The 26,323-nt window shown below is 56.6% G+C and overlaps 1 protein-coding gene across 6 annotated transcripts in view; it reads right to left on the bottom strand.

Moving 5' to 3' along the window:
* HDAC4 (histone deacetylase 4) overlaps positions 1 to 26,323 on the bottom strand; it is a 273,484-nt gene that overhangs the window by 181,745 nt on the left and 65,416 nt on the right. Inside the window, exon 1 of one of the 6 annotated variants that reach the window (XM_033112076.1) lies at positions 18,965 to 19,054. The exons of 4 other annotated variants lie outside the window; for them this stretch is intronic. The gene's annotated coding sequence lies outside the window, so the exon portion shown is untranslated. Of the gene's footprint in view, positions 1 to 12,283; positions 12,386 to 18,964; positions 19,055 to 26,323 lie in introns of those variants that run through there. One more of the 6 variants, XM_033112075.1, reaches the window with a different exon arrangement.

Raw genomic sequence — 26,323 nt, 5'->3', positions numbered from 1 at the left:
GTCATCACCAAGTGGGAGCAACGAAATCACCCAGCTACCGAAACGCGCCATCCATGAGCTTAATCTGAAACGGGGAATCCACAGAAACCATGGGACCGTCACTCTCAAATCGGGAACCGTCAGAAGCCTTCTCTTCAATGTCAAAGACGACAGGAGGCAGCCCAGGGTTTCTGCTCCTGTTCAAAGCTGAACGGGGACCCTCAGCAAAGGAAGACAGGGAAAGTTAAGTGCAGTCATCAGGAGAAAGACGCAAAACTGTCGTCACCACTACGGTTTATGTTCTTTGTCTTAGAAGCCCCGAAGACCTAAGAAAAACTTCCAGGAAGGGTAAAATTTTAGGAAAGCGAATATAAAAAATAAAACACAAAATTCAGCTGCGTTTCCTTACACTAGCCACAGAAGACTCAAAACAATAGGTTATCGACAACAAGAGAAAACCCCGAACCTACCAAAGGACAAACTGAACCGAACCGAACCTGTACGAGGCCTCGATGGAGAGAATTATGAAGGCTAGTGAAATACACTAAGAAGAAGGGGTCAGTGGGGAGTGAAGCACGCAGGGGCCCTGGCCTGCGGTCCAGAGAGGGACCCCTGCTCCCCATCCATCCGCACTCTCCGTGCAATTCCCGTCAAACTCCCACCTGGGCTTTTTACAGGCACCTGTCCAGCTCCCTCACTTCTCCGGAGGAGTCACACCCAGGGGCAGCTAGGCCACTCACAGGAGGGGACAGAGACCGTGATAAAGCTGCTGCGAGGACAGGCTCGTGGTCACCTGCACGGGGGCCAGAAGCAGCCCGAACGTGACATGACTGAGCTGGCAGAGCGGCGACCCCGGGGCAAAGGTGGAAAGTTCCACACGTTGTGGTTATCAAAACGGGAAAAGAAAAGGACACGGATTTCATTTGTGTAGCCTCGGCAGCCTACACAAAAATCAAAGACTTCAATACGAGAGAAAACATACAAGGCTACCTGTACGACCCCGACGCATGGAAGGCTCCTGTTTGGTTTCTTAATAAACATTAACTGCAAAAGGATGCGTCTGCTTTGGCCTAGGCAAGTTTCAGAGGAACCAACTCTGCATCTGACCCTCTCTTTGTGTCACAGGTATGTGTTTGTGTGTATTTCCAAAGTAAGCTGACTCTAAGGTGTTAAATAACATTTCGTTCCTTCTTCCCTCACTAAGCCTCTACGGAATTCCCACCATGTGCCCAGAGAAAATGAAAAGAGGACACAAAAAGTTCAAGGGCGGGAGGCTGCACGTGTAGGGAGTAAAAATAAAAGCAGCAGGAGAGGCGGTTACGTACCTGCCCTCTGTCAGGCGCAGCAACCCCACAGGCAGGTCCAGTTTCCTCCAGGTGCGGGGTGCCCACAGAGACGGACAAGCCTCCCAGGTCCCCAGCCTGAGAGGAGGACTCTGACCCCCGGGGCTGGCTCTGCCCACCCCCATCCTGCCCAACCTCTGAGAGCGTCCCGTGCGTCCCACTCTGGCCCCTGCTCTGAACAGGAGTGCACAAATCTACACGGGCTCCTGCTGCCTAAGCGTCCTCCAAATCACCCCACACCCGTCCTCTGTGGCTCATCACTACTCATCTTAAAAAAGCTTCGTAACCCTTAGTCACCATCTTAGCTTAAGTAAAGCGGATGAGAGAAGAAAGTAAAGAGAGCTCTATCAACTACAGAGAATACGAGTTAGGTTCTAATCACAGCACCGCAAATGGAAGGAAGCTGCAAATTTAGACCCCAAAACTGGCCTCAGCAACACAAAGTCTCTTAATTTAAAATCTGTAACGTATCAACAATTTTTGCTAAGTTTATTATTTCTTTTCCAATTCGGCCTTTTCTGTGTCATCAGACTTCACTCTTAAGTGGTTCCCTGTCTTCTGAGTTAATTCCCGACTATGACAAGGTCAGACTGTGGGACACACGGCAATGAGGAGCGACACGCAAGACCCATGACTGAGGGACACGCAAGACCCATGACTGAGGGACACGCAAGACCCATGACTGAGGGACACGCAGGACCCGTGACTGAGGGACACGCAGGACCCATGACTGAGGGACACGCAGGACCCATGACTGAGGGACACGCAGGACCCATGACTGAGGGACACGCAGGACCCATGACTGAGAGACACGCAGGACCCATGACTGAGAGACACGCAGGACCCGTGACTGAGGGACACACAGGACCCATGACACGCAGGACCCATGACACGCAGGACCCATGACTGAGGGACACGCAAGACCCATGACTGAGGGACACGCAGGACCCGTGACTGAGGGACACACAGGACCCATGACTGAGGGACACGCAAGACCCATGACTGAGGGACACGCAAGACCCATGACTGAGGGACACGCAGGACCCATGACTGAGGGACACGCAAGACCCATGACTGAGGGACACGCAAGACCCATGACTGAGGGACACGCAGGACCCGTGACTGAGGGACACACAGGACCCATGACTGAGGGACACGCAAGACCCATGACTGAGGGACACGCAAGACCCATGACTGAGGGACACGCAGGACCCGTGACTGAGGGACACACAGGACCCATGACTGAGGGACACGCAGGACCCATGACTGAGGGACACGCAGGACCCATGACTGAGGGACACGCAGGACCCATGACTGAGAGACACGCAGGACCCGTGACTGAGGGACACACAGGACCCATGACACGCAGGACCCATGACTGAGGGACACGCAAGACCCATGACGGCGGGACACGCAAGACCCATGACTGAGGGACACGCAGGACCCGTGACTGAGGGACACACAGGACCCATGACTGAGGGACACGCAAGACCCATGACTGAGGGACACGCAAGACCCATGACTGAGGGACACGCAGGACCCGTGACTGAGGGACACACAGGACCCATGACTGAGGGACACGCAGGACCCATGACTGAGGGACACGCAGGACCCATGACTGAGGGACACGCAGGACCCATGACTGAGAGACACGCAGGACCCGTGACTGAGGGACACACAGGACCCATGACACGCAGGACCCATGACTGAGGGACACGCAGGACCCATGACTGAGGGACACGCAGCAGTGAGCAGCCCACAGGACACCTGCCGTGTGAAGGGTGGGGGTGGAACACGGAGACCTTGGGAGCCTTCAGTGTCACCGAGAGTGCTGGGACAGCAGAGACCTCAGAGGACCAACTGCAGAGCAAGCAGACAGTCCTGGGGGAGCTGCGGCAATGGTGGGGACCCCCGCCCTCGCACACACCCTGCATCGGCCCTGGGGACAGGATAGGGGACCTACACCATTTATTCAGCAACGACCCACGGAACAGGGAGGACGGGTTGAGTTTTGTATTTAAAAGTTTTACAGTCCTGACTGACTGATAAGCCAGGCAGCAAGAATATGGATGAAAAAAGGAAAAAGGCAACTCAGAGGGTGCCCTGCCTGCTCCTGGTGACACGCAGGACAGAAGGACCCTGCGTTTCACCTGACTACCTTCAAACAGAAGCCCGATTCCTGAGAAAGGAAAAGCCTCACAGAACCGTCCCCGGGCCTGACACCATGCTATCATGAGGCGTACGGTCTGCACTGGGGACGTTACCAGAAACCAGAAACCCTGGCAAGGAAAGAGGGTCTTAGGTCATCACAGGCCTGCCAGTGCAAGGCTGGGGCGGGGGCGCTGGCCAGCACACAGGCCGTAACAGCTGTGACACAACCGTGTGCTGAAAATAGCCCGGTTTGTCGCCTGCCCTTGCGGGAGGGTCTGGGGGGACAGGCAGTCAACAGTGGGGACTTTGGGAGACCGTGATTTAGATTCGGTGGAGCAAGAGGCGGCCGGGAAATGACAGAATCCACAGCTCCTTTTTGGGAATTTGGCTCCCAGGGGAGCAGCTGCGTGGGGGTGGGGGGGACACCTGCTGCTGCTGAGAGCTCGCGAAGGACAGCAACTCTCAGGGACAGCCTGCAGTGAACAGGGCAGCGGTCACCGCCCTGGCTGCACAGCGCTGGCTGGCTGGCAGGTGGGGGCAGCCCTGGAGAAACTGTGGCGCTTTCCATTTTTCCTTTCCAGTGCCCACATTTTAAATGTTGTCAAGCAGACCTAAGACATCTGCCAGCACCTTCTGGAGAAAGGGTCTGTGCTCCCGACGGTCTGGACGCACTGAGCCCAGGCAGGGCTGCCCCCTCCATGGCCAGCTGCACCCCAGCAAGCAGCACGTCTGTTCTAAAGGGCCGCCCGCGCCCAGCTGTGTGTGCAGCACCCGCCCCAGCGGGCTGCCCTCGCTGCTCAGCCCAGGAGGGAAGGGAGGCTGGGCAGCAGGGTCCGCCCCGGCTCCAAGGGGCAGGCGGGCCCTGGACAGCGTGCTCTGGCAGAGTGCCCTGGCAGGACACACTGCGTCCAGCGGCGCTGGCGCTGCAGAGCGTGTCTACAGGAGCAGGGACGCAGCCTTCCCTGGGACACCTGCGAGGCTCGGTCCAAACAGTCATGCTGAGGTCCGGAGGGCCTGGCCGGGCACCGTGGTAAACAAAGCACTCTGGCTGCTGCTCTGCGGTGGAAACACAACCCTTTCGGCATCTGTTGTTTGTTCGAGGCGTGACGCAAAGGCCTCTGAGAGCGAGTATCTGCGATGAGAATGTCAACGGACGGTAAACACCGCAGCCTGAGCCAAGGGATCGCAGGGCAGCCTGGGCCCCGCCCCCACCCTTCCTTAGAATGCATGCCTGCACCCCCAGAAGAGCAAGCAGCAGTACCCATCTGGGCACTGAAGCCAAATGACGGGCCGGTTCAAATAATGGGTGAATTCAGGGACATCCCAATTTCCCACACCAGGACCTACCAGCAGGTGAGTGGGTGGGGTACAAAGATACTGTTTCTTTTCTTCTTCTTCTGGCATAGGGGTGAGTGGGTGGGTGGAGACAGCTCCCAGGAGCCATGAGGCTGTCTCCCGGGGTCTCGGGGTGGACAGCGCCCTGTAGAGCCAGCCCATTAGCACTCAAAGCAAAGCCCCAGTCAGGCCCTTCTGCGGAAACGTTTTCAACTTTAGTTACCATCCAAACAATAAACAGGAAACTTCATTACAGTTTTGCTTTTTTCACGTCCCTCTAGCAATGAAATGGGACCCCCGACCCAGCCGCGCAGCCTCCTGCCTCACCGCCGTCCTCACCCAGCTCCCTTTCTTTCGGGCCCATCCACACCTGCATGAAGACGCAGACCTGCGTCACCCGGACACACAGCTCAGGTGTGTGTCCTTACACGTCCACATGGGTGGCATGAACACCCTGAAGGCAGGATTGCTGGTTCCATCCCCCCTCAGAAGACTTTAGGGGAAAATACTGAACAAGCACGAGCTGAGCACCTGCTAAAGCAACAGGAGGGCTCTGAATCATCCACTCGCAGGAAGAAAAAAGAAAGCGAATTTACTAGAAGACATTTCTAGAAAGAGCTGAGCCGTTCTTATCATCTCCCTTCCTCTCCCCCAGCCCCCACCCTCACTTCCTGCCGCACACACAGCTACCTCTTGCAAGGCAGGCTGTTTAGGTCACATTCATGTTCTCTGTCACCCAGGTGGCTTGATGGCGATCACACTAACCACTCATGTGCTTCCCAGGAGGTGAGGCCCTCAAGCTGGAGAGGTGGCTGAGTCTCCAGCTGAGTCACAGAGGGACCTGCCCTTGCTTCCACGGTCAGTGGCAAGCCACACAGAAGATCTGCATTTTGGAAAGGTTCTTCTGGAAGCCGTGTGACGGGCCGATGGGAAATTGGAACTTCCAGGAGAGAGATGGCGGTGCCGGTGGGGACAGAAGGAAGCACAGTGATGAAACAATTCAGGAGGAGGAAGGGCTGCCTTTGGGAAACCGATGAAATGTTGAGGGAGGAGAAACAGAGAAGAGTCCTGTCTGGCGCAGGGTTCTGGGTGGACAGGGCTGTGTTCTCGGAGGGAAAGAACAACGGAGGGGACAGTTAGGGATACTGAGCAGTGTTCAGGGCACTCAAAGTGCTTCACGGGCAAGGCTTAGGTGAGACAGCAGAGCAGGGCACAAAAAAGGGAGCAGTCAGGGCTCAGCCTGGCCCGGACGGGAGCAGCAGAGGGAAGGGGTAAACCTTCGAGACTGGAACCCTGGGGACACTGTGAGAGTCACATGATGGACACCGGCAAACACTCAGAACGAACCCAAAGCCCAGAAAAGCCAGGCTCCTGTTCTTATCCAAGGGATGGACAGGATCAGCAACAAACTTCAAAGGCTCTCGCTGCCCAATACTGGGGTACCGGTCACGTCAGCCCTGGGGCGACATCCACCCCATGCAACTCTCACTGCCCCGGGTCATTCCAAAAAGTTCCTTACAGCGTGCGAAGAGGATTGCAGTGAAGATGTAACACACGACATGTAGCAAAAGAACCAGATGTTAGGTTCATCGTGAAGCCGGTGAGTAGAAACCAACAAGACAAAACAAGGACACAAGACAATGGACCAGAAAGCAACACACTGAAGTTGTCACAGCAGTGACCTCAGAGTGACAGGAATAGGGGGACTTTTCGCCCATTCTTTACATGTTTTTATTCTTTTAAAAATTTCCTCAAACAAACACTTCCAACCTTTACGATTAGGGAGAAAGAACACCGCACCGTTGCTCGTTGAAAGCCAGCACTGCTGTCTTTATTGAAATCTGAGGCCTCCTTTCATGCTCGTACCTCCCGAACGCGGCTCCGTTCCATGTCTAGTTTATTGTTATCACTGAGCTTCATTTTATTTCTTCAATAAAATGTTCTCACCAGAACCAAGAGCAGCACAAAGAAAGTCACTACCAACGATTTTCTGCACGAGAGCCGAGAAGCGGCCTCCTGCCTGGCCCGTGGCGGCCCTCCCACCCCACAGTGCGTGGGGAGCTGGAGACCCAGAGTCGCTTCCCCTCTGCGTCCCGTGGGCCTCAGCGCCCTGAGCTGTCCCGTAAGTGACAGCGGCGACTGGCTCTCACGAGCAGCGAGCGCTGACCACTGACTGAAGGCTCCCCCAGAGAACCGCGTTCGCAGCCTCCTTGGGGCCCCCATCTTACAGAGGACGCAGAGGCTCAGGGCTGGCCTGAGATCCGAGCAGGAGCCCAGGCAGACTGACACAGGCGCCGTGCCCCCGAGGGCTCTGACCCCAAGTAGGGTCAGAAAGGAGTCACGCTCGGAGACACCTCCCCACGAGCCCGTGTCACACGCATGCGCACACGCAGGCTTGGCCATACGTGTGCCTTGGGAAAGGATGTGGTCACTGCCCCACGGAGGAGCCTCCGCGCCAGCCCAGCGCAGGGTGTCCGCCTGCTGACCACCACGGGCAGTCCAGCCCCTCCCGGCTCCTTTCCTGTCGTTTCCTCGTTTCCCTGGTTACTGTCTCTCTTTCTACAATGCACACAGCCAGCGAGCACTGACAGCAGGTTCTAAAGGTCACAACACTTCCCGGGCCCTCTGTTGCCTAGCAGGGTTTCCTGAGGTCAGGGTCACGATGCTGGCTGGCAGTTAAGAGAACCCTCACCGTTTTTTAGTACTTAGCATTTACCTGCTCATTTCTGGCTCTTTTCCCTTGAACACAGTCATTAAATCACGAACCTCACAGCACATCGCAATCCGTCTGGGGACCATCGACTGGGTGCTTCTCGCACACCTGGACTCTGGGGTGAGCTTCCCTGAGGCCCAGAGGTGGGCACAGGGCTCAGGCAGCCCGACCAGGAGATTCTGGGCAGCAGATAAATGAGAACGGGCGGCTCACCTCACCCAGCCCAAAGCAGACGACCGTGGAGCGAGTGGCTCTCATTCCCTGCACACTCAGTACTGGCTGATTCTCGCCAGAGAAACGAGACGGTGACCCAGATGGCTCCCGGAAGACGTTCCCTGGGGCTCAGGAAAAGAAGAACAAAACTTCTTAAGTGAAATAAGTCAGACAGAGAAAGATAAGTACCATATGATCTCACTTATATGCGGAATCTAAAGAAAAGAATAAGTGAATGAACTAATCAGAAACAGTTTTGGAGACAAAGAGGAAAAACTGAGGGTTGCTAGATGGGCGGGGGGGTGGGTGTAAGGGGGAAGGTGAGGGGATTAGAAAACAATCAGTAACCACAGGATGGCCACGGGGTTTTGAAAATTAATCTGGGGAACGTAATTTAATGGTTACCAGAGGGTAAGGGGGTGGGGGGTGGGAGATGAGGATAAAGGGGATCAAATATGTGGTGATGGAAGGAGAACTGACTCTGGGTGGTGAACACACAATGTAATTTATAGATGATGTGATACAGAATTGCACACCTGAAATCTATGTAATTTTACAAACAATTGTCACCCCAATAAATTTTTAAAAAAATTAAAAATTAAAAAGAAAAAGCATAACAAAACTTCTACTTCTGTTTATTTTAGGAAGGGAATTAGCTTTACACTACTTCATGTGAGGGCTGGGCTGCGCCCGCACACTGGCCCCTGTCAAGGGCACGGGAGGTCTCCAAGAGCATCCGATGGCCCTCAGGGCCTGCGTCCCCTCCCCACCTCGGGGCCTGAGCCAGCGGCGCTGTGCGAGCTCTGCCAGAAGCAGGGACCGGGACGAGCAAATGGAAACGCACCCTCAAACGTCCCGTGAGCGGCAGGCGCTTGCCCAAACCCCGGAAAGGGGGACGAGGCGCCTCGTAGCTCTGTCAGCGCAGTGGCCTTAAGTGGATGACACTTCAGACAGGAAGCCCACGCTGTCCCAAGAGCTGTGCTCGGTGCCGCTGACCTGCCGCCAGGCCCCAGGAGAACCTCATGCAGGACGGGGCCTCCGCAAAGGTGCTCAGGGGCCACCGCGCGTTCTTTCACGACATCGGGTTTTCCTCAAGAGCAGGCGCCCCCGCCCCAGCCGTCGTCACCCGCTGCTTCTGCCAGGCTGCACAGCACACCTGCGGCTGCCCCGGCCGCACGTCCAGCGGGAGCCCGCACTCGTCGGGGACGAATCCAAACCATGCAGCCCTCGCCCTGCCTCTGGGAGCCACGTGATGACGGGGCTTCCTGATTGGGACCCATCAAAATAAGTGCCAGGGTCGCAGGCCAGGAGAAACTCTTAGAAAAGGTACAACAGGAAAGTACAGTTTCTCCACCAATACCGCTAAGGACCAGAGGCTGTCACTCACCGTCGGTCTGCAGGGTCACCGTCACACTGAGGGCTCTTCCGAGCAGTGGCGACTCTGCTCCCAAAACAAGCCACCCCTCTTCCTGGTGGCCACATTGCCTCCAGGGGAGAGCCCACCAGTCCTGCTCCGTGCCTGGATCTACACAGAGTCGCTTCCGGCTCAGGAGCAGTGGGCTGGGCGGCAGAGGCCATGGTGACCAGGAGCCAGGCCGCGGCGGAGACGCTATCTTCCTAGGAAGTCCCAGGAGAAGCAGACGCAAAGCTCTTAACTAACTTTTATTTATATACACACACACACCCTTTAAAAGGAAAACCACCGGGTCTGTTAAGGTCACACAGACCTTCCCTGGAAGGACCCACTGCACACAGCACCGCCAGTCACTGTGGTTGCAGACCCAGGTCAGGACAGCACCCTCCTCTGTTCACGCCCCAGGGACAGGTGGGGTCGGCCTGCTCAGGGACACGGAAACAGAGACCCTCACAAAGACTGTTCATCATTCCAGAACTTGGAGAAAACTGAGACCCAGGGAGTGACAGCTGATTTTCAAAATAGAAGGCAAATGGGGTTCTTCCAGGGATGGAGCCCAGGCCACTCCCAGCGGCTGCTGTGCGTGTGAGCCCCTCGCCCACGGGGCCGGGACGGGGCATTCAGTAAGAGGTGGAAGAGATGTGTGGGTACTTGGGTCTGTAAGTTTGCTGGAACCATGGTGGGTGACTGTCACACAGTGTAGTCGCACAAATGAAAAAAGAAAATCAATGGACCAAACAAGAAGCACCAGACCAGGTAACTCTCCTCCCCAAATGCCGGGAGGGAAGCAAGCTCCGGCACAGGAGGGGGTGCCGGCACCCCAAAGCAGCAGACATGGGCTCCAATCCAGGCTTCACAACTGGTTTGGCTGATCCCCTAGGAGACTGGTGGCTCCTCAGAGGTTGGCGGACCACCTGGGCATCACAGGAGGGTGAGAGAAGATACTTCCAGAACCTGACTCACAGCAGGGACCATACACACTACAGCCCTTGCCTCTCAGGGGAGACCCTGGGGCACCTCAAGTTGCAGTGTGCACAACTGAGCCACTCGAGTCCAGCAACCCTTGACAGGGTGACAGGGATGCAGTCACCATCCCTGTGTCTCAGGGTCTCTGGAGCGCCTGGGACCGCCCTCAGCACCAGGCTGGCGGCATCTGGCCCCGCCCCCCGCTCCTCTGCTAACTCTGCTTTGGCCACACCCCAGCGCACGGCACTGGAATGACGGATGGAAGCAGAACGCCGGGCCGCGTGGTACAGCGCTCACTCACCCAGGACCCAACAGGTGGGAACCGCCCACTTCACCTGCGGGCTGGGTGTGGCACTCGTGCCCGTCACTCCACAGGTGAGAGTTATTCTCATCTCATTACTAGTAAGAACTTCCCACAGACTTAACCCTGTCAGACTATGAATGTTACTTCCTCAAAAATACGCTGTCAGGAAACACCCCTCCCTTGTCAAATATCTAAAAACTGGGATTGAGTGGCAGCCTGCCACCATGACTAGTTCCCAAAAGTCGGCACAATGATCAGAATTCTTTCTTTCGACAGGAGAAAGGCTACGGCCAGGCCAAGCCGCTTCCCAGAGGGCCCAGCGCAGTGTGGCAGCCAGGACCAAAGGTGACTTCTCCGAGCAGTCAGCTAAACGCCCGCACGGGCTAATCGCAGACGGATGCTGCAATGTCCTCGTGTGGCCACAGCGCTCAGGAGGGGCCCTTCCACACGCCCGCAACACAGGCAAACACACACACTGACAGTGCCGTGGGCCAGGCCGGCGCCGACACTGCTTCCTAGCTGAGGAGCGGCACGGCACACAGCCGCGCGAGAGGAATCGCTGCACGGAAAGGTCGGTCGGAGTGGGTCACAGACAGGCCCGTCTGTCCTGCTGGGCTCCGGGCTCCACAGACCACGTCTGGACGTCCGCCTGCTCCCAGGGCGGGTAACACGAGAGGGACACGCCAGACAAGCTAAACCAGTGACGGACTCGTCCGAGAGCCTACAGGGACACAGCTGAGGACAAAGCAGGTGGGGAGGGACGGAGAGAGCGGTGACAGTGCCTGAGAACCTCCTACGGTGTGTTCCCGAGTCTCCCCTGAGCTCCATCAATGGACCCCTTTTATCACGCCACTGACGAAACAAATGTCTGTTCCCTGCGACCAAATGAACCCCCCTGAGCAGGGAGTGTCTCTCTGTGTAACAGCACTTCCCTCTGCCAGCTTCCAACAGCCTGCAGGATCAAAACTTCTGCGACGCACGGCGGCTGCCCAGGCCACCCACTCACCGGTAAGGCCCGTCACCCCGCTTTGCTATCCCAGCCAAGACGTGCACAAGGACCGAGCCTTCTATTTTCAAATACCTGAGTTAGGAACAGGCCCTCGGGCCCTCACTCTAGAGCCCTCCTTCGTGCTAAGCTGTAGTAGCCACCAGCCACCTGTGGCTGCTTAATTAAAATTAAATCAAGTTTACCGTTCAGTGCCTCTGTCACACGGGCCCCCTCTGAAGTACTCGACAGGTACACATGGCAAGTGGCTACGTAGCTGCAGACCATGTCCACCTGGCAGAAAGTTCTGGATCACAGGCCCGAGGAGTTCTCTTCTCTGCAAAGCACCTGTGCCCCAGAGCCTTTTCCTCTTCCTCCAGTGAAGCAGGAAAAACCCCAAGTGTCTCGACTCCGTTCTATAAATGTGGACCAAGCCGGACTGGGTTTCCTGCCAAATGGGACTGAAAACACCTTCCGTCTCCAGTGACCACCCCCCGGGAGTTGTGAAAACACCCAACTTTCCCCTCACAGAACTTTCCCAGACTGCCCTTTCCTCCTTTCTCCTTTTCCATGATTGCACATTGCTTGTCAGGGAAAGAAATGAGGGAGAAGGAAAAAGCAGGCACCCATTTTACTCCCTCTGGACCCATGCTGGCCCAGAGGGCTGCAGGGAGCCCCCTGGGGACACAGGCCCTCTGCTCTGAGCCCGTCCCCTCTCTGGGACCACAGTGCAGGAAGGCCAGTTCCGACGCTTCTCCGTGTCCCAAACAGGAAGCTGGCCCTGGATGTCTACCCTCTGTATCTTCCCTCAGACCCTGCTGAACTACACCTGCCACCCTGACACTGACACCTTTCGGGCAGATGGCCGTGCTTCACCTACCTGTGGAGGAGGGAGCCCCCTCCCCAAGTTCTCCTTCCGAAGAGACTGCCTCCCAGCCCAGCCACCAGCAGAAATGATGGGTCTGGCGGTGTGGTTTACAGTTCTGCGCCTCTCACTGCTGTGGAATGTCCCTCGTGCCCGCCTGTGTGGCCCACGTGTAACTGTGTATCTGCCCTTAAAGTAGCCGCAAGTCTCAGCAAGGGCAGCAGGCCAAGAGCAAGGGGTGCCCAGCCGGGCCGTGCAGGCGGGTCCACGCTCTACAGTAGTGGCTGATGGACACACTGTGTGACCACGTGCAGTTTCACGAGTGTCACACAGGCTGTGCCTCAGACCGAAGCCAGCCAGCATCTCCTTCTTGAGGACCAGTGACAAGCACAGCGTCACTGGGGCATCACAACAAGACATTGCACAGCCACGGAGACAGGGTCGTGTGATCGATAACCTGTAGTGACTCTATGGACACACAGCTCCGTAACGGACCAGAAGACGTAATGCCCCAGCCCTCCGTCTGCGGGAGGAGAAGCGGTCACTCCTGCTTCCCTCACTCTGAAAAACTAAGGCCTCTATTCTGATCGGAGACTGGTTTTCTGCAAAGACACACGCGGACCCGTCACGGTGAACAGCTGGCAGTGACCAAAGCCCGGGCGCCAACATCACACGGAAGCTTCCAGGGACCCTCAGGCGAGTCAGTTTCAGAGTCAGGGCGAGGGGCCAGCACCACTCAAGTCAAGTAAGACACCGTGGCCATGCATGGGTCACTGAGGCTGGCCGCGGGGAGCGGCAGTAGTGGAGGCCTCCAGGGCCCAGGCTCTCTCACCCCCCTCTCCTCGAGGGAGCTCAGGCAGGAAGTAGACGGCAGGAGAAGAGCTCCTATCTGGAGGGGACCTCGCGGGGTGGTTCTGCCCACATGCCAGCACTATCGTTCTCCAGCTACGCAGCAGAAGGACCCAAGTAACCCAGCGACCTCTGGTGGGGACGGCCCTGCCCCCAAACCCTGGCGCCAGGCCCCCCAAGAGAACAACACCCTCCTCTCCTTTCTCTCGGCCTGAGCTCATGTGAGGTTGGTAAGGGCACGTCAATCAAGAAAATCATCTGGAAATCATTCTCTCTGAAGACAGGCCAGTCCCCTTATTCCGTCCCCAAAGTCCCTCTCAGGGTGGGTTCTTTCCCATGACAGGATCCTTACTAAACGTCTGCGACCTGAAAGCTGGTATTGCTGAGCAGGACAGAGAAGGAGGTGCCCACGGCAGGAGAGGGGTGGACATTATCTCCTCGCTGTCCTGAGTGGGCCCCTGGATGCCAGGAGAAGTAGCTGGACTCCCACCTCCGACTGTGGGACACCACGCCCTGGCCTGGGGACCAGCCTCTCGGGCTTGGAGAAGAGACTGAGAAACGGCGGGCGAGAGGTGCTCGGCGGGATGGGCTCCCAGGAGCCGCCGAGCTTGATGACCTCAAATACACGCTTCCTGCGCCTTCCCTGCTCTAATGTGTTTGCATGTCGCCTTCCTCTACGCCGCGTTAAAATTCCACTTCCCTGCCTCATCGAGACCTGCCATCTGTTGTAAGGGGAGTTTTTTTGACCCTCTTGCAATCGTCTCCACACACCTCGGGGGCTGAAAGCCACGAGAAGGCCGGCTTATCCCCACGTGCACGCGGGCGATTCCCACGACGTCTGCACCACAGCTGTTCTGCCTTGTTCTCTTGAAATCCTCTTGTCACCATAATGTTTTCAGCTTTCAACTCACAGATGAGGGAACCAACCAGGTGAGTGTCGCTTCAGTGACTCGCTGATCGAGTGCAAGCTTCCGCTCGGCCCTGAACGCCGTCCTCGTCCTCGTCCTCGTAACTTGTACTAACAGCTCCTCTGTAAACTGCGTCCTGCAGCGAGGACATCGCGGTCCTGCTCTTCAAGGAAGCATCGGAGCTGCATCTTCTGCACTCGCTCACCCTCGCTTCCTGGGGAGGCCCGGGCCCAAGAGCTCCTGTCGGGGGCCCTGGAACCCTCTCGATTCAAGGTGCCCGACCCCTGGTATCCCTGTCAACGGTCAGCAGTAAGGTGCCAGCTCCTGCCCCCACGGAGTAATGAACACGCCTGTGTATCCCACAGCCTCCCGCTCTCCCGGGGCCCCTCCCACCGTGGCCTCCGCCCTCACTGAGGGCGCCCCCGTATTGCCAGCTGAGCAGAGCACGGGAGCCTGTGTCCCAGCCCGGGCTCCCCGTGCCGTCAGCTGAGCTCACCCACGTAGCCTAACTTCCCGGGACTGATCCAGCAGAGGTGCACGGCGAAGCCCAGGAGCCCTCAGGTGTGAGCCTGGCTGGCGGCGGCAGGCACGGTGCCCAGGCAGTGCTCGTCCCCTGCGACCACGATGGCACGAGGTCGGCCTGGGTGCACTGTGTGTGCACGTGAAATGATGCTAGGTGATGGCCTGCTGTGCTCTCAGTATGACCGTGTTTTGTTGTGTATACTGCACACTTTTCTGCCCACATTTGTGAGGGACAAATAAGAATGCTCCTTATACACGGGTAGTATTAATTCTGTATCTATATAAATGTTTTAATTCTTTTATTTATGCTTATGAGTTAAAAGTGTAACTCTAGCAATCAGTAACGATATCTGTATGACAAGTAATACCCTAGGATACGATCATCGGTCATGTTGAATTTACGACGAACTTGAAGACTTCTTGGCGTAAATTTACGATGCGTAAATACCATAAATTTATTACTGGTACGTAAAATTTCTTGTACCTTGTATATGTTCTTGTGTTTTGTAATTATTTGTTATATAAAATTTATTGTACCATAATGTTAAAAAGTAAATGCTAAAAGTCCTTTATAATACAAGAAACAAGTACCTAAATGTAAATAAATAAAAATTTGAATTAAAAAATTAAAATGATTTTTTTCCCCCTGGAAGTTTGTGCAAAAAATGTGGATGCACATGATACATGGCAAAATAACGGTAATAATCTGAAACCGTGGCTTAACAGGCCGGGCCGCGCTTAATTCTCTGGGCTCCCCTGAGGCTCAGATGGACTACAAAGTCCTAAAAGCTCAGTGTGCACAACAGTGGTTCAAGCCCGCTTAAACTTCCGGCTCCTTCCAAACTGCGTGCCGCTTGAAAAGGAGAGGTTTCACACAGAAGACACGCCCTCTCCAGGAGCCCACCGTGGGGCTGTCCCCTTGCCTGAGGACACTGGGGTCCCTCTTTTTTCCCCAGACTATTTACTAGGGGTCACTAGGACTGCAAAGGTCTCAAGTAGGACGGAATTCCACATGTGACTTTCTAAAGTTACCCCCCAAAAAAACAGGCAAATGCAACCGGGTTGCAGCCAAGGTCTCCGGCGTGACCTGTGGCCCAGGAAAGGGCACGAGCTGAGGCCCACCCCACATTACTCAGCTGGTCGGTGCGTGGGAGGCCCAGCACCCGCCTCCGGCCACTGGGGCCACAACAGGGACAGGCGCCTGTCCTGCAGGCTCTCTTTGAGCAAAACCTGGGGTGGGTCAGACACACGGTGGCCGCAGAGGCACGTGCTCACGGTGTACCGGTGAGGCAGCCTGAAGGGCGTGCTGACACCGCACCCGGCCGATTTTCTTTCTGCCACGTTTCCTGACTGTAAGTACAATAACCAAGCGGTCAGCTCTCATGCATGTTGGTAGGCTGTGGGTTTCTGGGAGTGGGAGCAGGTAAGGCGGTAGCTGACAAAGTCTGTGTAGCGACCCTCCAGCTGACATTTCCGGGGCCGTGGTAGGCACAGTCCTTGCCTCCTGCCCACACAGTCTCCTGAGCTGGCTCAGTGGCTCACTGGGGGCTGGATCCCCTTTCCTGGGAGTTGGTCTCCCTGGAGGCCAGGCTGTGGCCGCATCTGTGAACACAGGTGGCGACCTCCCAGGCTAGGAGCTGGTGGGAGCTGGTGGCATGAAAGAGCCCAGAAAGGGGCAAGGGGCTTTCTCATTTTCCTTCGTCTTTTTTTGTATTTTTGTATATATAACACTATTTCTGCATGAACTATTTTCAAAAGAAAATGCCACAATAAGTTCTAGAGGTTTCCAAATCTGTAGGCAGAATAAGTAAGAACTCAGTTTGGTTTTCAATCATGTTCTAATTGTTTACATATGTGCAGCTTAGTTTCATTTAGTGACTGAACTGTAGCCATCCCTAGACAAATGCACCAATGAAATTTGAATTTCAAGTTTAAATATGTTCACACACACACATACATGTATAGTTTAATTGCATAGATGAATCCTTGGCGAACACTTTCCTTATGTCTGTTACCCAAACACATTTGGGGTCACAGCCACCCATCACTGCCGTCACAAGCCATGCATCTAAGTGACATTCAGGGTGACCATGCAGGCGTCCAGGTGAAGGAAGTACTGGGGTGTCATGTGGGGTCTCTGGTCCCGCTCCCCACATAAGAACGCAGGACATGGTGAGGCCAAAAAGGAACACCCACGGAGCCATAGACAGGGGAGTCACACCACTATAGTCTTACTGGAGGCTGGATTCACACGACGTGCAACCTGCTGTCCTCTTTTCTGCCAACCAACTGACCCCTTGCTAGCTGCAATCCGCTCTTGCCAGCTCAGCCACCATCTCCTTGCTAGCCCTCATTTTTCTGCTAGCGTAGCCACGGCAGTTATATTAGTGGCCAATGGCTCACTGGTCACAGCTGACGGCCAACTAGCCACAGCTGATGGCCATCCAGTCACAGTTGATGGCCATTTACTACCCGAGTGAGCACCTTTCCACGTGAGGCCGAGAGCCTGGAAACTGCACTGCTGGCTCTGTCCCTACATGGGGTAACCCCAATGTTACAGCAAGCTCCCCACATTTGAAATTATCCTTAGTGTTCTAGGCTGCCTGGCTTACCAGGTGGGAATCATTCTATTTAAATAATTACTTGTTGATTCAAGACCTCAGAGAGTACTGCAAACAGCAAGCCAGTCTTGCTTCTGTAAACTGATGATGGATCTGGGCTTAAAAGCACCCGAACTCTTCCCCGGGCAGTCACTGTTCTGAATAAATCTCTGATTTCTGCTGTTTTCCTATCATTTCTCATCCTTCATACACTTAGAAGTGGGAAAAGTTCAGGTCTTGTAGTGAATCCCGGGGCTACCCGCCCCATGTGGGCTGCAGACCTGGGTCCACAGCCCAGACTGCAAGGACGCGGACTTCCTGACGTACACAGGGCCTCCGAGGCCGCCTGGCCAGGCCCGTGGGCTGAGCCTCACCCGCCGAGGCCGGCAGTGTTTGACTCACACCTGGCGCAAGCCAAGCGAGCTCGTGCGGACACACGTCTGGGCCCCCACTCGGCCTACCAGTCGTCAAGTGAGCGCCGCACTGCCCATGCTCCAGTTCACGGCCTTCATGGCCACAGAAAACATCAATTGGAGAAGACGCTCTTCACTGAAAAGCCATAGGACACATGAGGCCGGCTGCCTGGGGCAGGGTCCCGTGCCCCCAAGTGCCCCCATACGCCCGGCTGACACACTTTGTCACCATCAGGATTTCTGCCCTCGCGTCTGACGTCCACGTGACACTGGAAACACGGGCCAGCAGCACAGGCCCCTCGTCCACTGGAGGCGAAAGGCCACACAACACGAGCCGGGAGGGGCTGAACACAGCCATGCCCTGTGTCCCTGACTGGGCAGGACCCCAGCAGCTCCCCCAGCTGGGAGTCGACTGTGGGCAAGTCGCACCCTCTTTGGGCCTCCATCTCCTCCCTGGTAAAAGGGAGGTGATGACAGGACTTACTGTACAGTTGTGCTGTGAGGATTACGTGAGAAACCATGAATGCACTTAGCACGGGCCCAGCACCCAGAAAGCACTCCGTCAATACTGTCATTTTACAGACGAGGACGGAAGAGCCAGAGCGGGTGTCTGGTGCGGAGCAGAAGGAGCACAGATTCTGTCTGCCTCACTGGGCTGGTTCCCTGGGACATAGGTGACAGTCTACCCTGTGTGGTATTTCGCACAGGTCTTCCTGATAGAATCGAATAGTCCCATGAGGCTGTAAAACAGCCCAGGTAGGAGAGATCACAGCTGAGACTCCTAGGTTTCTGTTTCCAGGGGTCGACTTAGCGAAGGACAGAATCTGCAGATCCTTCTGGAAGCACAGCTACCAAAGGAAAGTAACAATAACGGAAGTATTTGTGGTGTTTTGACTAGAGTGAAATACGTGACCACTGTCCCTGGCCGGGTGTGGCTTCCAGTGAGGGAGGTGCCACGCTTCTGACCTAGGTGAGCTCCTTCTGCATATTTCAGAAGGTCAAAGATCTGCGTTGGCGGCATACCCAGGCACAGCATGGTGTCCCAGGAACGATGAAGCACCGTCCTGCTGCTGGGCACAGGGGCTGGCGTTCCAGACCAGAGCTGCCGAGTCCCCACCCCTGGGAGTCGCTATCTGCAGGCAGCGATCTCCCCCGAATCTGTGCATGTGGCAGGAGGTCACCTCCCTGCCAGGACACCACCCCTCAGTGCCCAGACGTGGGTCCCCAAAGCCTCTAAGTGCATGGAGGCCACGACGGGTGCGCAGAACCACGGCTCAACCCCAGCGGAGTTTAATGGCTGTAAGTTGATACCAGGTAGCAAAGCACCAGGTCCCTCAGAGGGACGCTCGCAGCCACGTGATAGAGCAGACCTTGAAAGTGTTAATCACAGAGTCTGTACTTTACCTTCAGCCTCGGCTTCGGGGGAGCTCCCAGGGGCCCCCCAGCACCGATCCCCTGGGGCACAGCGCTCAGCAGTGAAGAACTCCACCGCCCGCCCTGACGTCTGGTTTCCATTTCAACCCGTGTTGTCACGTTACATAACAAGCAGATGATAACGGGATCTCCAGACTCTGCTCAGGACGCCCAGCAAGCGCCCAGGACGCTGCTGTTTATACCGGCCCAGGAACGCTCACCAAACCAAATACAGGCAGAAGCCGCACCAACGCCCCACGCTCACAGCACCCAGGGCCGCAGCCCTCGGCAAGAGGCCACCCCGCCTGCTCGGTCCCTGTTATTTAAAGGTCCCATTCCGAATCCCTTTGTCAGGGACCACACTGAAATGCTAGAAAAGGACAGGTAGCTTGTGGCCTGAAGTTAATCTTCCGCATCCGAAAGAGGCCTCAGCCTCCAAGATGTGCAGGAAAGTGACCACACGCTGGGCTGCGGAGGGATCGAATGACAGGCCAGCCAGGAAGCCCGGCCAGCACTGGCTGTGAAGGGGAGAAGGATGTCACAGCACCTGAAGGGCGCACCCTGGGAGAGAGTTCTGGGAGCTCTGGCGCCTTCTCCAGGGCAGGCGCCCGCCATCCCCTCGGCTGACTGGGAGGCTGTGAGCGCTGCTGCTCAGAGCACATGCCGATCGCACACACTGGCCCCGGGCGCTACGATGGCCAGCAGTGGAGTGACCAGCGCCCTCATGCTCCTGAAACTGCCCTCCAGCTGCCAGCTGCGTCTCCACCCACAAGGGCGCCAGGACCCCCGAGTTCTCCACAGTCACCTGGAGTGGCCATCAGCCTGGTCAGGAAGAATCCAGCCCCACGGTGGAGGGGGTCATCTGACAGCCCGGCCCACAGGGGGCTTCGTGAGGGCAGAAACCGAACCACTAGCCACAGGCAGTCTCTCCCACTCAGGGACCAGGGCGATGACTCGGCCACGAGAGAACCGTTCTGCCCAAGAGGAAGTGAGAATTTAAAGCGTTTCTTGTTAATATACAGAAGCGACAAGGCCGGCACAATCGGCAGAAAACCCGATGGCCAGTGGCCCTGGTGTCTGGTCTGTCCCACGTGCATCGCTGTTTCCCATCTCCCGCAGGCCTGGTCGGGGCCTCCAGGACGGCGGGCTCGCAAACTCAGGATTCTAGATTTCGCTGTCTTCGCTGTATCACGTCCCGCAGACAACTGCTGGGGAAGAGCTATTTCAGGTGTGATTGAAAGGAGATGAGCGGCCAGAGGACCCAGAGACAAAGCAAGGCCCTGGCCCCTGATGCCACAGAGCAGGTGAGAAAACGTGCGTGAGGATGGGGTCAGAGGTGGGGCAGCTGGCGGGACCTGTGGGTGACGGGCAGGGGCTTCTGGGAAAGGTCCTGGCCATTACTATTTTCCCTATGTGGACAGCTGTGCTGTCGTTTCCTTACTGTGTTGATCTGGTGGTGGCAGGGCTAAGGGAGCGGCGACAAGCGTCAGTGTAAGCCAGCAGGGGAGGTGGGCCGGGGTCACTGGTGCAAAGACGGGACCCCTGAAGAACACAGCTTTCTCTAAACACACACAAGAGGAAATGCCTGCACCCCGCCCCTGTGCCCTGACACCGGAATCAGGGGTGCCCTACTGCAGGTTGGCCACGGCCACGGCCACTGGACACTGAGGAAAGTAAACCTGAGTTTAACCTGCCTGTGCCAGCAGCCTCTCACCGCTCAGTGGATGCCCACGGCCGTCTGGGACTTCATGCGATGCTATTCAGACATCACCGGTGGGGCAGCAACTGTGCGGGTCCTGCTCAGGGAGCTTTCTGTCTGGGGCAGCTGGACAGAAAGAGGAAGCTCAGGAAGGCAAGTAACTAAACAGACCCTCTGCGCTCACGAGCTCTGCACGCCCGTCTGAGCATCAGGCTCGACCTCAAACATGGGCCTGGACTCGTGGGGTGGGCTGGATCCCGCCCCCGCCGTGGCTGCCGGGCAGCCCGCCCAGGCCTCCCCACCCAGCTCCCCTTCTCTCCCCGGCTCCCCTTCTCTCCCAAAGTAGCCCTCCCTGCGGACCTGGACGTCCCAGGTCCAAGCCACGTTAGTGGGTGTGGCCATAGGTGCACCCTTGCTCTCCACCCCCAGCGACTGCAGCTTTCGCTTTGCCATCTGAATTCAGTAAAACTTCGAGCTCTGTCTGGACAAGGATGGAGGCCACAGCTGCACCTGCGTAAGCAACACGGAGGTTCTGTCTGGAAAGCCCCTGGGCAGCTCCTGGAAACCGGAGAACCTCACGCCTCTTCGGAAGCCCCGGGACCTGCGTCACCAAATGCCCCAGGCGATGGCCCTCTCTTCCTGGGCGCTCAGACTTGAGCACAGCAGCTCCTGAGCCTATACGTCCCCAGGTCCCCAGGTCGGCCACCACAGGCCAAGAGGCCTCTTCCCCGGCTCCAGTCTGGAAGAAGCCCGAGGAAGCACTGGGGACCCAGGGCATGGGCGGGGGCAGGGCACTGCCACAGGCATTCCCCCCTGAGACCAGGCTCTCCTTCGGGGGAGGGGGGTACGTCTCCTGTAAACACAGAGAGGAGAAACCAGTGCCTGAGACAGGCCCTCCGGTGCCCAGGGCTCATCTGAGGGCACTGGACAAGACGTGCTGCTTGGCCCTGGCCCTGCTAGTATGTGACCTGCAGCTTGGCGCCCTGCCGCTGCCTCTCACCAGGAAGCTGAGTCTGGGCAGGGCCACATGACAGGCTCGGGGCCCGGGGCAAAGGCGGCAGCCACCAGTGCTGACCACCGCGTTCACTCACACAGCCACCGAGACAGAACGAGTGCCATCAGGCCGCATCACAAAGCCATCCACACTCATCTGTGCCGCACACGCCGACGCTGTTTACCTCCATTTACAAAACCACCGGGGCCTGGCATGAACTGCCTGGCTCATACATTTGGCCAGGCCGAGCGTGCCGTCCATTGTACAAAGTAAAGAGTCTCAGAGAGAGGGCAGCCACTAGGCAGCCTGGCGACCAGAGCGTGGCAGCGCCTGGCCCACCCACAGCGCCCACACTCCTGGGCGCCCGGCAGCCTTCATGGCCTGCGAGTAAAAATGGCCACTGAGGCAGCGCACACCGGTTTTGTGCCATGTTGCAGTGCTGGCCCTCGCCGTGCAGCACAGCCCCAGGCAGCCAGCGTGGACCACGGTGGTGGGCAGCGCGTCACGTGGCATGCCCGCGTCCACTGTCTCCGTCCACAGACACACCACCTCGCTTTTCCTCCTGAGCACTGTGAAATGAAAGGGCTGAGTGTGGCCAGCAAGCTGAAAATGACAAATTCAAAAATAAAGTGGCCCTGAGCACCGAGGGCTGTGTCAGACTGGAGGCCTCAGGAATCACCTCACGGGTGAGGTGCGAAAGGGGACAGGGCGGGAGACTCACACACGGGGGCTGCTTCACACAGAACGACATGATTCTGTTTTAAACCAACGTTTAAAAAGCATATTTTACCTGCATTTTTCCTTTCCCTGCCGAGACTTTCTACCAGCTCCTTAGATGAGGACATGGCAGCGTCTCCCCAGGGTGACACACAGGGGACTTGGGCCAGGGCCAGCCTTGCGCCATCATCCCCGGAAGCTCTGGGCCTCCCACGGGAACACAGAGCTCAGAAAGGATTAGTCACAAGTCCCCCAGAGCAATGGACCCGTGGTTTCCTCGGGGACTAAAGTAATGGGGGAGGCGGGGAACAAGTGACAGAGAAGGCTGTTCAACAAAAGTCTTGACGAAAACTCCAGTCACGAAATTCACAACCAGATATTCCCAGCTTAGATGGCAGGGGTCTCAGCAGTAAGACAAAATGGGCACCATCACAAGGCACCCGGGCACCAACGTGGCGTCACCACTGGCCTAGTGCACGGCCCCTTGAGGGAGGGCCAAGCGGGGACACCGCCCTGGGCACAGGCTGCAGTGACCCGCCTGCGAGACCTGCAGGGAGCGGTGTGGTGCTGGGAGGCCTCCCCAGGGCTGCAGCAGTGCTTCCCTGAGTGACCTCCTCTGCCCTGGGCTCCACGGCCACGAGGCGCCCACAAGCAGGCTGTCACACAGCTAGGAGACCCCGCCGTCCATCCCCCCAAGGGGCCACATGGCACCACGCAGCGGACCTTCCCGCAGCGCACACACCCTTGGTGGAAAACAGCCCTGCACGTGTGGCTCCACCAGTGGTCACCAAGGGGCCCGAACAACACACACGCGTGCACACGCACACACGCACGCCTTCACTTTTGGCCACTTCTTCCTCAATTATCTGAAGGAAGGCCAAAGCCACATAGTAAAATCCAGGAGTCAAAGCGTCCCCTCTTGTCCTGCACCCGAAAGCAAAGCTCCGACGGGTTCCGGTGTTGCTGAGAACAGTGAGCCTCCAGGCTGCGCAGAGGAAAGCACACCATGCTTCTGTGTGTCCAGCTAAAGGGAAGCGTCCACCTGGGCCTCTCTGAAGGCCGCACACAGCAGGTGGGACGGGGCCTGGGGCGGTTCGAGGCTCTGACCCTCGGCTCCACCGGAAGCACAACAACAGAAATGGGGTGTCATTGGTCTGCACTGTACGCACAGACAGGCCCGCAGACGGCAGGCAGGACTGTTGTCCAAGGGCCAGGGCCGACGTGAGCAGGTGACTTGGGGCAAACTGGGCTCCTTCCTGGCTTCCTCATCCACAGAGTAAAGTTCTGTACTTCCTCCCAGTTCTGAACTGTGAGGAGAGAGACAGTGATGGCTAGTGAGTGCCCCAGGGTCTCCTGTGCCGCTCGCACAGGCTGGGCGTCCTGGGAAGACATTTGTGGGGACCTCGCCCGGCACACAGGGGTGCTCGAGGGCTGGAGGCTGACAGGGGGTGGGGGGGTGGCTCGAGGTAGGAAGTCAGTTCACTCGCGGGACCATGAAGAGGGGGCGGTCGGAAGCTGTGTCCTCTTATCCACTCCCTTCCTCTTACACACACACACACACACACACACACACACTTGCTTAGCAGCAGAGGCTGGCTTCAGCTTGAATACATTTCACATTTTTAAATACACGCTTAATGGAAAGCAACAAAAGTATTTGACGAGGCCACTAATGTCACCATCGCCACGGCAGCCAGTGACTCGTTTCAGCAGCGTAAGAAGAAGCGGCTCGGAGCAGAGACCGAGAGGCCAGGCACCAGGGACATCAGGCAGTGTGTGCAGTGGTCACACCAGGCATGTCCCAGGCACGTCCACCTCCCGGAAGCTCGAAAGCTCAGCACCAGACCGCACAGAGCTGCATGGCTCGGCATGGCCCATGCTTCACACCAGAGTGTGACCGTTCAGACGGTTTGAGGTAAAGGTCTGGGCTCTGAGAGCTATCACACCGATGACAGAAATGATCCGCAGCTTCCACATCTCTTAGCAGATATGACCGCTCAGGCCCTCAGCCTCCCTGAGCCCCCACGTCTTCCAGACTCTCCTCTGAAATCATGTACAGAGTTTGTTTCTTGTGAAAACACATGCCCTCAAAAGGAAGCCAACATACAGTGCTGGTGACAGTGAGCAGTGAGAGAAGCCCTCGGTGTCTGGCAACGTGGCAGGCAAGTTCTTAAAATCTTCTCCATGAGAGCAGAGCTGGGAGTGAGGAAGCCCCTCAGAAGTCAGGAACTCACAGGCGTGGAGGCCAGACCTCTCCTGACGCTGTCCTGAGGCCACCTGCCTCGGCTGCAGCTCACCGGGTCACTGTTAAAGGGCCCCGGGACAGGGGACAGGCTGGGGAGGGGCAGCCGGGGAGCAGCGCGCTGAGGGGCGCGTCCATGCCTGGACTTGACCCTGGCGGGAAGGAGGCAAGTCAGGAAAGAGGACTCCCTGGGAATCCATAACCACCAGTCCCCTGAGGTGGTCTGGGAACAATCCAGGCAACCCCCGGAACCTCACAAACACCAAGACGAACACATCCCGATGCACGTCCCGGGCAAAGACATCCAGGCCACTGCTGCCCCGGCACCCGGCAGAAACACACGCTCATCCTTCCTGCACGAGCATGCGACCCACCCCAAAGGACGTCCCTCAGATGTTACCAGGGCACAAAGTCGCAATCGAAAATCACAAAGCAGGAAAAGCCCAGGGAGGGAGTCAGGCCAGGAGAGAGACTTCAGTTACAGGAAAATCTGATCTGAGCACAAAACACATCTCAACAACAGGCTTGAAGCAACAAACAGAGTCATCCAAGGGTCACACTGGAGGCAAGTGACTCCCCCGGACCGTCCCTCAGTAGCTGCACCACCCTGGGCCCCTTAACCTCTCTCTCTGTGCCTCCGTTTCTCATCTGCCAAAGAGTGGCTGTAACAGCCAAAACCTTCCCCAGAGGAACATGGAAGGACTACATGAGATTATGTGTGTTAGCGATTACTGCTAATATCAAAATGGTCGGGCACATTGAAAATGATCCAAATAGAACTTGTAAAAATGAGACCTGTGTTAATTAAAATTTAAAACTAAATGAATGAGTTAAATAATCAATTAGATAGAGATGAAGAGAGAATTGGTGAGCAGTAAAACAGTACTAAGGAAATGACCCAGAATGCAACACAGAAAGACAGACGTGAGCAGTATGAGTGGCCAGGAGGCCGAGGGCAGGGGAGGGCGCTAACGGGAGTCTGTCAGGTTCCAGGAGGAAAGGAGGGCCAATGGAGACAGACACCGAGACAAACGTGTGAGGGCTACCAGGGCACGCGAGAGAAGCGGTGAGCCTGGCCAGACCCTGAGACGTCCTAGGCGGCCCGGGCCTGCCAGCGTAGGAATGGCTCACAGCCAGGCAGACACCGGGGCACCTGGACACAGACGCAATGCGGCTCCCGTACAGGACAATCACGGGGACGAGCAGGCTGTTCAGTCAGTAGCGATGGCACAGCGGGGTGGCCACTTGGAAGAGACTTAGATCCAAAAGTCACACACACACAAGAATCAACTCCACATGGATCAGAACCTACCTGCAAAGAAGGAAACCAACCACGCAAGCACCAGAAGTGGACAGGGAGACTTTGTGCCTGTCGTCAACTCCAGACCCAGATGCAGTTACAAAGGAAAGAAACTGATACGTATGAACCATGGCAGGGTGGGGGCTTACATGGCAAAAGAAGTCAACTCAGGGGGTCAGGGATGAGGCTGAGGTGGACACGGGTGGATGGACAGAGGAATGGCAGGGGTGGGGGACGCCACCTCTCTGAGCCTGTAAAGAATTCAAAAAACAACTGACAAACTGGGAGAAAATATTTGCAATATATGTCAAAGATAAAAGCTAATGTTCCTTATGTATGAAGCCTCCTAAAAATTGTGGGAACAAAAACCAAAACCCTTAGAGGAAAACAGGCTAAAG

The sequence above is a fragment of the Rhinolophus ferrumequinum genome, chromosome 8 (genome assembly GCF_004115265.2).
Source record: "Rhinolophus ferrumequinum isolate MPI-CBG mRhiFer1 chromosome 8, mRhiFer1_v1.p, whole genome shotgun sequence".
NCBI lineage: Eukaryota > Metazoa > Chordata > Mammalia > Chiroptera > Rhinolophidae > Rhinolophus > Rhinolophus ferrumequinum.
This window is presented reverse-complemented; position numbering and strand designations above follow the sequence as displayed.